Source organism: Rhinopithecus roxellana, chromosome 19, assembly GCF_007565055.1.
Source record: "Rhinopithecus roxellana isolate Shanxi Qingling chromosome 19, ASM756505v1, whole genome shotgun sequence".
Classification (NCBI taxonomy): Eukaryota; Metazoa; Chordata; class Mammalia; order Primates; family Cercopithecidae; genus Rhinopithecus; species Rhinopithecus roxellana.
The window spans coordinates 4,700,391-4,711,615 of NC_044567.1; positions in this window are offsets into that span (position 1 = coordinate 4,700,391).

Here is an 11,225-nt window from a genome sequence, read left to right on the forward strand (position 1 = left end):
ATCCTGGCTAACACGGTGAAACCCCGTCTCTACTAAAAAATACAAAAAACTAGCCGGGCGAGGTGGCAGGCGCCTGTAGTCCCAGCTACTTGGGAGGCTGAGGCAGGAGAATGGCATGAACCCGGGAGGCGGAGCTTGCAGTGAGCTGAGATCTGGCCAGTGCACTCCAGCTTGGGTGACAGAGCGAGACTCCGTCTCAAAAAAAAAAAAAAAAAAAAAAAATTAACTTTTCTTTCTTATCTTTTTGTCACACTGTAAAGAGCTAAATTGTTTTGGAAAGTTTCTTTTGAAAACCTGCAGCCTCCCACATCCCCCATTTCTTGTTCCCTAGAAGCAACCCCCTTCAGTTCTGTTAGCTCAAAACAACATGTTTATTGCTGCTTATTCGTTTTCAGTTTGAGAGATTATCGATGAAAGATAAGGATTTACCTACCTCGCCTCCAATCTTTATTATATACTCAGTTCCGCACACACCCTATCAATATAATAATATCATATAGAGGAAAACTTGATATGGCTAGATCAGTATTCCATTATTGGAATTACATAAAACTTTATTTATAACATAAACACATAGAATATTACAATTACTTTTCCTCTTCTGAACGGTTTTTTCCTCTAAAATTAATCATTGTTTTTGTTTGCCTGTCTTTCTGCAAATATATCACTACTCCAACCCCAAACTCTCTGCCGGTTGTCTAAATCACTTCTCAATATTTTCAGACACATCAGGTATTTCAATCAGTTTCATTTCATGGGAGAATCTTTCCTTAACCAAAGTTTCCCTCTTGCTCTGACCTGTGCTGGCTGCTGTCCATTCCCGCTGCCTGCTGTCACCTTGGCAAGTCCCTGTGCTTCCCTCTTAAGTTGGATACCTGATTATTGGACCCTGTGTCTTTTCCTTTCTTTGCTTCCTCCCTTGTTTTGGTGCAGTACATCCTCCAGTAGCCCAGTAGCTTCCTGAGAAGGGGTGCATGGCAGATAAGTATTTTTGGAATTTGCTTGTCTTGAATTTCTTCATTCATCTTACATTAAATTGATAGTTTGTGTGGATACAAAATTCTATGATACAACTTTTCTTTAGAATTTTGACGGTATGGTTCATTGTCTTCCAGCTTTCAGTGTTACTCTTTTTTTTTTTTTTTTTTTGAGACAGAGTCTCCCTCTGTTGCCCAGGCTGGAGTGCAGTGGCATGATCTCTGCTCACTGCAGCTTCTGCCTCCCAGGTTCAAGCAATTCTTGTGCCTCCACCTCCAAAGTAGCTGGGACTACAGGCCTGCACCACCATGCCTGGCTAATTTTTGTGTTTTTAGTAGACACAGGGTTTAGCATGTTGGCCAAGCTGGTCTTGAACTCCTGACCTCAGCTGATTTGCCTGCCTTGGCCTCTCAAAGTGCTGGGATTACAGGCATGTGCCACGGCCCCTGGCCTTAGTGTTACTCTTGAGTTGTCTAAAGCCTTTCTAACTTTTGAGCTGGAGTGCAGTAGCATGATCACGGCTCACTGCAGCCTTGACCTCCTAGGCTCAAGCGATTCTCCCACCACACTCAGCTAGTATATTTCCCACTCCCCCCTTATTTTTTTGTAGAAATGGGGTCTCACTATGTTCAGCCCTGGCTGGTCTTAAACTCCTGGGATCAAGTGATCGTTCTGCCTCAGCCTCCCACTTATACGAACATTTTTTCTGTCTTTCTCAAGAACTTAAAGGATATTTTCTGTGGCCCTGGTATTGATATTTAGAAATATGCTTTGGTGTGAATCCATTTTCACCAGTTGCATGGGCTTTCAACCTGGAAACTCACATATTTTATATCTTTGAAATTTTCTTAGCTTATTTAATTGGTGAGTTATTTTTTCTTTTTCTCTATTTTTCCTTGGTGGAATTATTGTTAGTCAGGAGTCGGACTTCCTGGATTGGTCCTGTAATTTTCTTGTCTTTTCTCTCCCATTTCCATTCCATTTGTTTTATTTGCTTTCTGAGAGATTTAATTTTATCTTCCAACTCCTATTGAAATTTTAATTTCTGCTATCCTGTTTTCAGTTTCCAAGAGAATATTTTTATTCTCTGAACATTCTTTTTTAAAAATAACAGTCTGTCTTGTTTCTTGAATGCCATATTTGACCTAATCTCTTTGATCTAATCTCAGTGTTAGTGAGATTTCCTTTTCCCTGGATGTCTCTGTTTCCTCCAAGTTGCTGTTTCACTGTGTTTATTTTGGGTCCCATTTTTCACATTTTAAGGTTTCTTTAGATGTTTCAGTTTTTCAGTCAATTTTACCTTCTCTGAAGAAATCTCTTCTGAAGTCATCTAGCCTGCTCCCATTTGAAATGTCACAAGCCACACTTGGTGATCAGCTGTCATTCCGGGAATGCCTTGTCTGCCCTTGTTTGAGAACTAGGCACTAAAAACTTACAGGGCTGGCTGAGTTCATGGCTGGGCTTACCCACAGTGGGGTCACTGTAGTGATCTGGCTGGAACTTTTAGGGGGAACCCTTCAGAGTCTGTTCCTCATGAGCTGGTCTGATTCTGTAAGAAGGACTCTTTTTTTTTTTTTGAGGCGGAGTCTCGCTCTGTTGCCCAGGCTGGAGTTCAGTGGCCGGATCTCAGCTCACTGCAAACTCCGCCTCCCAGGTTTACACCATTCTCCTGCCTCAGCCTCCCAAGTAGCTGGGACTACAGGCGCCCGCCACCACGCCCGGCTAGTTTTTTCTATTTTTTTTAGTAGAGACGGTGTTTCACCGTGTTAGCCAGGATGGTCTCGATCTCCTGACCTCGTGATCCGCCCATCTCGGCCTCCCAAAGTGCTGGGATTACAGGCTTGAGCCACCGCGCCCGGCCAAGAAGGACTTTTAAACCCCTCCCTTGTGGGATTTAAGACTGTGGACAGGGTCTGGGTGCTGAGTGGAAGAAGAGGTTTGGGAAGGGTGGTCTCGAATTTTAACTCATAAAGATTCCCTGTCCCCATGTTTCCTGAATGGTAGCCCCAACCCTCGGCCGCATCTGGCATCTCGCAGCTTAGAGACTGTTTATTTTAACCTCTCCATAATAAACTTTCATCTTTTGGGAACTGGAAGGGGAAGTTGCCCAGCTGTGTTGAGTGTGGAAGAGAATCTGAGAATACACCTGTTTCTTAAATAGGCTTTTAAACAATCTTTTTTTTTTTTTCTTTTAACCTACCTTCTTCTCCACTTCCAGAAGTAGCTGGTACCTCCTATACCAGGGTCTTTAGAGAGTTATGTGCAAAGCAGAGCTCTGACTGTGCCTTCTCCACTGCTCGTGTCAGAGTCAGTTATTTTAGGTTTCTTATCATTCACTGTTTGTTTCCAGCTTCCACAAAAGCCTCCTATTTCAATCACTGTGTTTGCCTTTGCCTTTTTGACAGAGTCTCTCTCTGTCACCCAGGCTGGAGTGCAGTGGTGTGATCTCGGCTCACTGCAACCTCTGCCTCCTGGGTTCAAGCAGTTCTCCTGTCTCAGCCTCCTGAGTAGCTGGGACTACAGGCAACACCATCAGGCCCAGTTAATTTTCATATTTTTAGTAGAGATGGGTTTTCACCATGTTGGCCAGGCTTGTCTTGAACTCCTGACCTCAAGTGATCCGCCGCCTTGGCCTCCCAAAGTGCTGGGATTACAGGTGTGAGTCACCGTTCCCAGCTACCTTTTCCTTTTAAGGTCTACAAAGATCTTGTTAAAAGAACCCTTTGAATGTGATAACCAGACAGAAACTTGGCTCCACCCAAAGAAATGAAGAGTGGTAAAAATGGCTGATATTAAAGATAAAATTTATACCTTTTACATTTTGTATTTGTCTAAAGGATAATTTACTATAAAAATTAACTCCAAATGGATCATAGACCTAAATGTAAAACTATAAAATGTCTAGAAAAAAACGTATAACATATTTTTTACTTTCACTTAGGCAAAAAAATTTTGAATACCACACCAAAGGCATGAGCCATAAGAGAAACTATTGATAAAATTGGACTTCGTCAAAATTAAAAATTTCTGCTCATCAAATGACATTGCTAAGAGAATAAAAAGACAAGCCACAAGCTTGGAGGAAGTATTTGCAAAACATGTATCTGATAAAGAACTTGGACCCAGAAAACATAAAGAATACTTAAAACTCAGTAATAAGAAACAAACAATCCAATAATAGATAAACAAAAGATTTGAACAGGTGGTTCAGCAAAGATACATTAATAATAAGCACATGAAAAGATGCTAAGATCATTACTCTTTAGGGAAATGCCTATTAAAACCACAATGAGATACTACTATACATCTATTAGAATGAATAAAAACAAACACACAAATACTCTAGGCCGGGCGCGGTGGCTCAAGCCTGTAATCCCAGCACTTTGGGAGGCCGAGACGGGCGGATCACGAGGTCAGGAGATCGAGACCATCCTGGCCAACAGGGTGAAACCCCATCTCTACTAAAAATACAAAAAACTAGCCGGGCGAGGTGACGGGCGCCTGTAGTCCCAGCTACTCGGGAGGCTGAGGCAGGAGAATGGCGTAAACCCGGGAGGTGGAGCTTGCAGTGAGCTGAGATCCGGCCACTGCACTCCAGCCCGGGCGACAGAGCGAGACTCCGTCTCAAAAAAAAAAAAAAAAAAAAAAAGAATGAATAAAAACAAACACACAAATACTCTAAAGCCCTAACAATAACAAGTAATGATGAAGATGTGGAGGAATTGGAGCTCTCACATGTTCTTAGTGAGAATGCAAAATGGTACAGCCACTTTAGGAAACTGTTTGATAGCTTCTAATAAAATTAAACATACACTTAACAACTTTTATAAAGTTAAATATACACGTAACGTAAGACCCAGCAGTTTCACTCCTTGATATTTAGCCAAGTAAAAGAAAACAGGTTCACTCAAAAATTGGTACGTGGGACCTGGCTTAGTGGCTCACGCCTGTAATCCCAGCACTTTAGGAGGGTGAGGCAGGTGGATCACTTGAGCTCAGGGGCTGGAGACCAGCCTGGGCAACATAGCAAGACTCCAACTCTACAAAACATATGAACATTAACCAGGCGTGGTGGCTCACACCTGTGGTCCTAGCTACTTGGAAGGCTGAGGTGGGAGAATTGCTTGGGCCTGGGAGGTCGAGATTGCAGTAAGCTGAGATTGCGCCTCCTGCTTGGGTGACAGAGGGAGAAAAAAAATTGGCACATGGATGTCTATAGTGGCTTTTTTCATAATTGCCAAGAACTGGAAATAATCCAAATGTCCTTCAACTGGTGAAGGGATACACAAACTATGACACAATCATACAATGGAAAATTATTCCACAATAAAAAGAAATGAACCATTGATACACACAGTGATACAGATCTCAAATGCAGTATGATAACTGACCAAAGCCAGACTCAAAAGGCTATATATTGTGTTATTCAATTTATATAACATTCTGGAATAGTGAAAACTTTACAGACATAAAACCGATCAGCGGGTGTTAGCAACTGGAGGTGGGGAAGGGAGCTGAGAACAAAAGGGCACAAGAGAATTTGGGGTGATTGTGGATTACAATTGTGTGCATTTGTCAAAAATAACAGAACTGTCCTCTAAAAAGGAAGAATTTTGCTGTATGATCCTTGTACTCTAAATAATGCTAACGTTAATCCATTTGATCTTATTTAGTTGTGTTTGGCCAGGAGACAAAAGTACATGCATGTGTTCCATCTGTAGTTTTCACATGAACACCATTCTGTATGCATGTTTAATGTAGCTTTAGAATTGCCATTGTGTTGTTTATTTATTCACTTGTTCCCATGTGGGATATTAAGGTTTTTGTTATTAAAAGCAATGCTAGGCTGGGTGTGGTGACTCACGCCTGTAATCCCAGCACTTTGGGAGGCCGAGGCGAGCAGATCACCTGAGGTCAGGAGTTCGAGACCAGCCTAGCCAAGATGGTGAAACCCCATCTCTACTAAAAATACAAAAATTAGCCGGGTCTGGTGGTGGGTTCCTGTAGTCTCAGCTACTTGGGAGGCTGAGGCAGGAGAATCACTTGAACCTGGGAGGTTTGCAGTGAGCCGAGATTGCGCCATTGCACTCCAGCCTGGGTGACAGAGCAAGACTCCGTCTCAAAACGACAACAACAACAAACAATGCTACAATAAATACCTCCTTCTCATTTGTGCATTGTAGGAGATACAGTTCCAAAACTGGGATTCTGTGTCAAAGGGCCCCCATTCCCTTCATGAGCGGGTGAAAGCAGTGAGTGTAGCTTTAATCCCAAGGGACCGGCAAGAGTGAGTGGAGCTGCCCTGCTGCAGCAGAGCCCTCCATGCTTACCCACCCCTCCATCCGGGAAGAAATCGAGTCTCTTTCCTATTACCTGCCAACCTTACCTCAGGCTCAGAAGTTTTACTAATGACTGACAATGAGTACTTTGCTGCAATTAGACTGATGTTCATAAAGTTTTAATAATGCATGAAAGAGCTTATGTGGTTTATAAAAATTTGCATCAATATGACCACAGCAAGGAAAAAATTGAGTGCACTAAATGGGAGGAAGCTATCAAAAGACAGCATTTATCGTTGTCTTTGGTGGCTGGAATATGAGTGATTATTTTCTCCTCTCTTCATTTCTGTGTTTTTTTTATATATTAAGAGGGTTGGGGCCAGGTGCAGTGGCTCATGCCTGTAATCCCAGCACTTTCAGAGGCTCAGGAGGTGGATCACTTGAGCCTGGGAGTTTGAAACCAGCCTGGGCAACATGGCAAAACCTTGTCTCTACAAAAAAATACAAAAATTAGCTGTATGTAGTGGTGCATGCCGGTAGTCCCAGCTACTTGGGAGGCCGAAGTGGGAGGATCTCTTGAGCCCAGGAGGTTGAGGCTGCAGTGAGCAGAGATTGTGCCACTGCACTCCAGCCTGGGCAACAGAAATGTTGATGGGTAGCTTTATAATGGAGGCTTTAATATGTTACCAACTGAAGCCACAGGTCACTCTTGGTATCACTAAGAATGGGACAACCTGACATTCGGTGCCTTCTGGTGGCATGTGATGTGAAGTACTTAGTACTACCTCGGAAAGAAATGTTCTTATCCAAAAGAAAAGTTAAACTTGAATCGAATCAAGCCTTTAGATCTAACTTTCAGTTCTCAGGAAATATAGAGGATAGAGGAACAAGTTGAATGCCATCACAAAGGCACAGACAGGCTAATCTGGACTATGGGACATTCCATAGGACTACCGGCCTGGTTTCTTCAACAAGAAATAGTTTGAAGGAGGATGAGGAGAGGATAGATGTTCTGAGTTAAAAGATATTTAAGAGACATCATCAAATACAATCTGCAGATCTTGACCAGATCCAGATTCAAACCAACTGACTGTAAAAAGATATTCTTGGGACATTTGGGAAAATTTGAAAATGGATTAGATATCAGAGAAAGCCAGAGAATGTTATTTTCTTAAGGCGTGATACTGGCACTGTGGTTCTGAGGAAAATATCCACATATTAGAGATGGATAGTGAAATATGTAGGGTTGAAAAGATGTGAGGTCTGGAGTTTAAAACAACAAAACAGACAGATTAGGCAAGTGGAGCAAATGTTTGACGATTGCTCATTCTGAGAGATGGAAATATGAGGATTTATTATATGTTCCCTCTATAATGTTATTGTATAATGTTTTCATAACACAAATTTAAAAGAAATATAGTAGGTGGTTATGTTGTAGAGATTACAGATAGCAAATGGGTGTATTGGGATAAAATTTCCAGGGATACCACCATACATGATGTAAAAATTGCTTATTCTCAAATAGTTGAGATAGAAGAGCTTAAACAGGCCTAGCAGTGAAAATAAAAGGGATATGAAAGGAGCAATTTGGATCAGATAGTTTCATAAAAACGAGAGAGTGACAAAGCTATATTTCTCAACTAGTCTATAATGTACTATATTATTTTACAAAATGTCACTTTCAGTATGAAAGTGTATTAAAATTAACAATATAGGCCTGGCATGGTGGCTCACACCTAGTAATCCCAGCACTTTGGGAGACTGAGGTGGGTGGCTCACCTGAGGTTGGGAGTTCGAGACCAGCCTGACCAACATGGAGAAACCCCGTCTCTACCAAAAATACAAAATTAGCCGGGTGTGGTGGCACATGCCTGTAATCCCAGCTACTCAGGAGGCTGAGGCAGGAGAAGTGCTTGAACCCGGGAGGCGGAGGTTGCAGTGAGCTGAGATCGCACCATTGCACTCCAGCCTTGGGCAACAAGAGCAAAACTCTGTCTCAAAAAAAAAAAAATCAATTTAAATATTTCCAACAGTAACAAACCAAAGATGTGAGGATTAGAGAGCAATAGTTTTCATTTCTTTGGGTGGCCCAATTTTTCCAGTACCAGATAAACACATTTCTAGGTTTAATTCTTTCTGAGATTCCCTTGAGGTATATTCTGTATCTTTATTATCTTTTATTTTGCATTTTGATGCATATAAAATAAGATTTGTGGCATATATTTGGGATATAAATTATAATATTAAAATAAATTCCTATGAATCAAACACCCTAAGACGAAAATAGTACCAATAATTCTGCATCTATCTGTGTACTCCTTCCTGTTCCAAGTCCCTTGGTCTCCCCGAGAGTTTACTACTATCCTGAATTGGGAGTTTGTTATTTCTTTGTTAAGAAATTCTTAATCTGGCCAGGTACAGTGGCTCACACCTGTAATCTCAGCACTTTGGGAGACCAAGGCGGGCAGATCCCTTGAAGTCAAGAGTTTCAGACCAGCCTGGCCAACATGGTGAAACCCAGTTTCTACTAAAAATACAAAAATTAGCCGGGTGTGGTGGTGGGTGCCTGTAATCCCAGCTACTCGGGAGACTGAGGCATGAGAATTGCTTGAACCCAGGAAACCAAGGTTGCAGTGAGCCGAGATCACGCCACTGCACTCCAGTCTGGGCGACAGAATGAGACCTTGTCTGAAAAAAAAAAAAAAATCTTAATCCAAAATTCATATATCCTTCAACAAAATATTATTTAGTTGTGCTTCTTTTTGAGCTTTGTAACTCCTTTAAAGTTTCCCTGGTGTTATGGTTTGGCTGTGTCCCCACCCAAATCTCATCTTGAATTCCCATGTGTCGTGGGAGGGATCGGGTGGGAGGTAATTGAATCATAGAGGCAGGTCTTCCCCGTGCTGTTCTCATGATAGTGAATAAATCTCACAAGATCCGACGGTTTTAAAAAGGGGAGTTTCCCGCCCAGCGCGTGGCTCACGCCTATAATCCCAGCACTTTGGGAGGCCGAGGGGGGTGGATCACGAGATCAGGAGATCAAGACCATCCTGGCTAACACGGTGAAACCCCGTCTCTACTAAAAAATACAAAAAACATTAGCGGGGCAAGGTGGCAGGCGCCTGTAACCCCAGCTACTTGGGAGGCTGAGGCAGGAGAATGGCGTGAACCCAGGAGGCGGAGCTTGCAATGAGCCGAGATCGCGCCACTGAACTCCAGCCTGGGCAGGGCAACACAGCGAGACTCCGTCTCGGAAAAAAAATAAATAAATAAAAGGGAGTTTCCCAGCACAAGCTCTTTTCTCTTTCCTTCCGCTGCCATGAAAGAAGTGCCTTTCGCCTTCCACCATGATGGTGAGGTCTCCCTAGCCACGTGGAACTGTACATTAAACCTCTTTCTTTTGTAAATTGCCCAGTCTCAGGTATGTCTTTAGTAGCAGCATGAAAGTGAACTAATAAATATGTTCTACTTGGTTCCTGGTCTACTGGGTTCAGGACAAGCTGTCTTTGAGTTAATTGAATTGTGGGGAGAATAATCTGGACCCTAAGTTCTCCTTGAGACCAGAAGAGGCCATGGGAAGCAATTTCATAATTAGCCTTAAATGGGTCCAACCAATCAGCACCCTGGACAGATCAGGGTCATTTCAAGTATTCTGCTACATTCCCTTTCCCTGAGGTCAAAATAATTTCTCCTCCTTCCTGGCCTCAGGATTTTGCAACACTGTTCCAGGTCCTTACCTGTTGGTTCTGCTGGTTCTAGATTTTTCCCAAGGCGAGAGTCAAGGAATTTGTACTAGGTCCGGGCTTGGGTGGTTGGGCCTTCCTTCTCCACGCAATCCTGGATAAAGATCCCAGTTTTCATTGTTACCCCTTCACCACAAATGGCAAAGAGAAAATAGTGGGAAAAAAGTATTTCCAACAATATCCCCTGAAGAGTTATAGCCCAACCTGGCCTCTTTCAATTAAAAAAAAAATCAGAATCAGGGGAATAAACAGGAACATTATCAAGGCCTGGATCTCTCCCAGGGAGTGTTTCACTGGGTATCTCAAAGTCTCGGGAAGATTTCTGGGCTGCAGAAATGTTTTTTTGAGCTCAGGCAGGAGGAACTTTATGACACTGGGTTATGGATTATTCCCCTAAATTAACTCAGTCAGAAAAGTTATCACCCAGGAATTACTCTTCCTGTTATAGGAAGCTGAGCCAGCTCCTAACTGGTTTAGGTGGCTGTCCTCACCAAACCTGACCTAAGTCACTACCACAGCCTTTGCCCTGCTCCTCCTTTTTTCAAGCTTTCCTGCCTTCCCCATCACCGTAGGCATGGGTGCCACCTCCAGCACATGGTGATAATTGTAATTGATAAGCTGGAAGTGCACTTTCATACATAGTCACAGTAAGATAAACACTGAGTGTCGTTTTGTGTTTTTGTTTCTGTTTGCTTTTTGAGACACAGTCTCACTCTGTTGCCCAGGCTGGAGTGCAATGGTGTGATCTCAGCTCACTGCAACCTCCACCTCCAGGCTTCAAGCAATTCTCCTGCCTCAGCCTCCTAAGTAGCTGGGATTACAGGCACCTGCCACCACGCCCAGCCAATTTTTTGTATTTTAAGCAGAGACGGGCTTTCATCATGTTGGTCAGGTGGGCCTTGACCTCCTGACCTCAGGTGATCCACACGCCTCAGCCTCCCAAAGTGCTGGGATTACAGTCATGAGCCACCGCACCCGGCCCTGAGTTTTGTTTTAACCAAAAATTATCATATAATTATATGGAGAAGATAAATGGGGAGGAAGCGAGTATATGGCCAGTGTAAGAGTGCTAAATCCTCATCTTCCTTAATAGATCAATTATTAATAATATTGCTTAAAACTGATGAATCAAGACATTAATATCAGGAGGAGCATGGTATTCCTATATAGGGAGGAAATACCAGAAAAAATAGCGGAAAGGGTTTGGGATGAATGACAAAGGGGC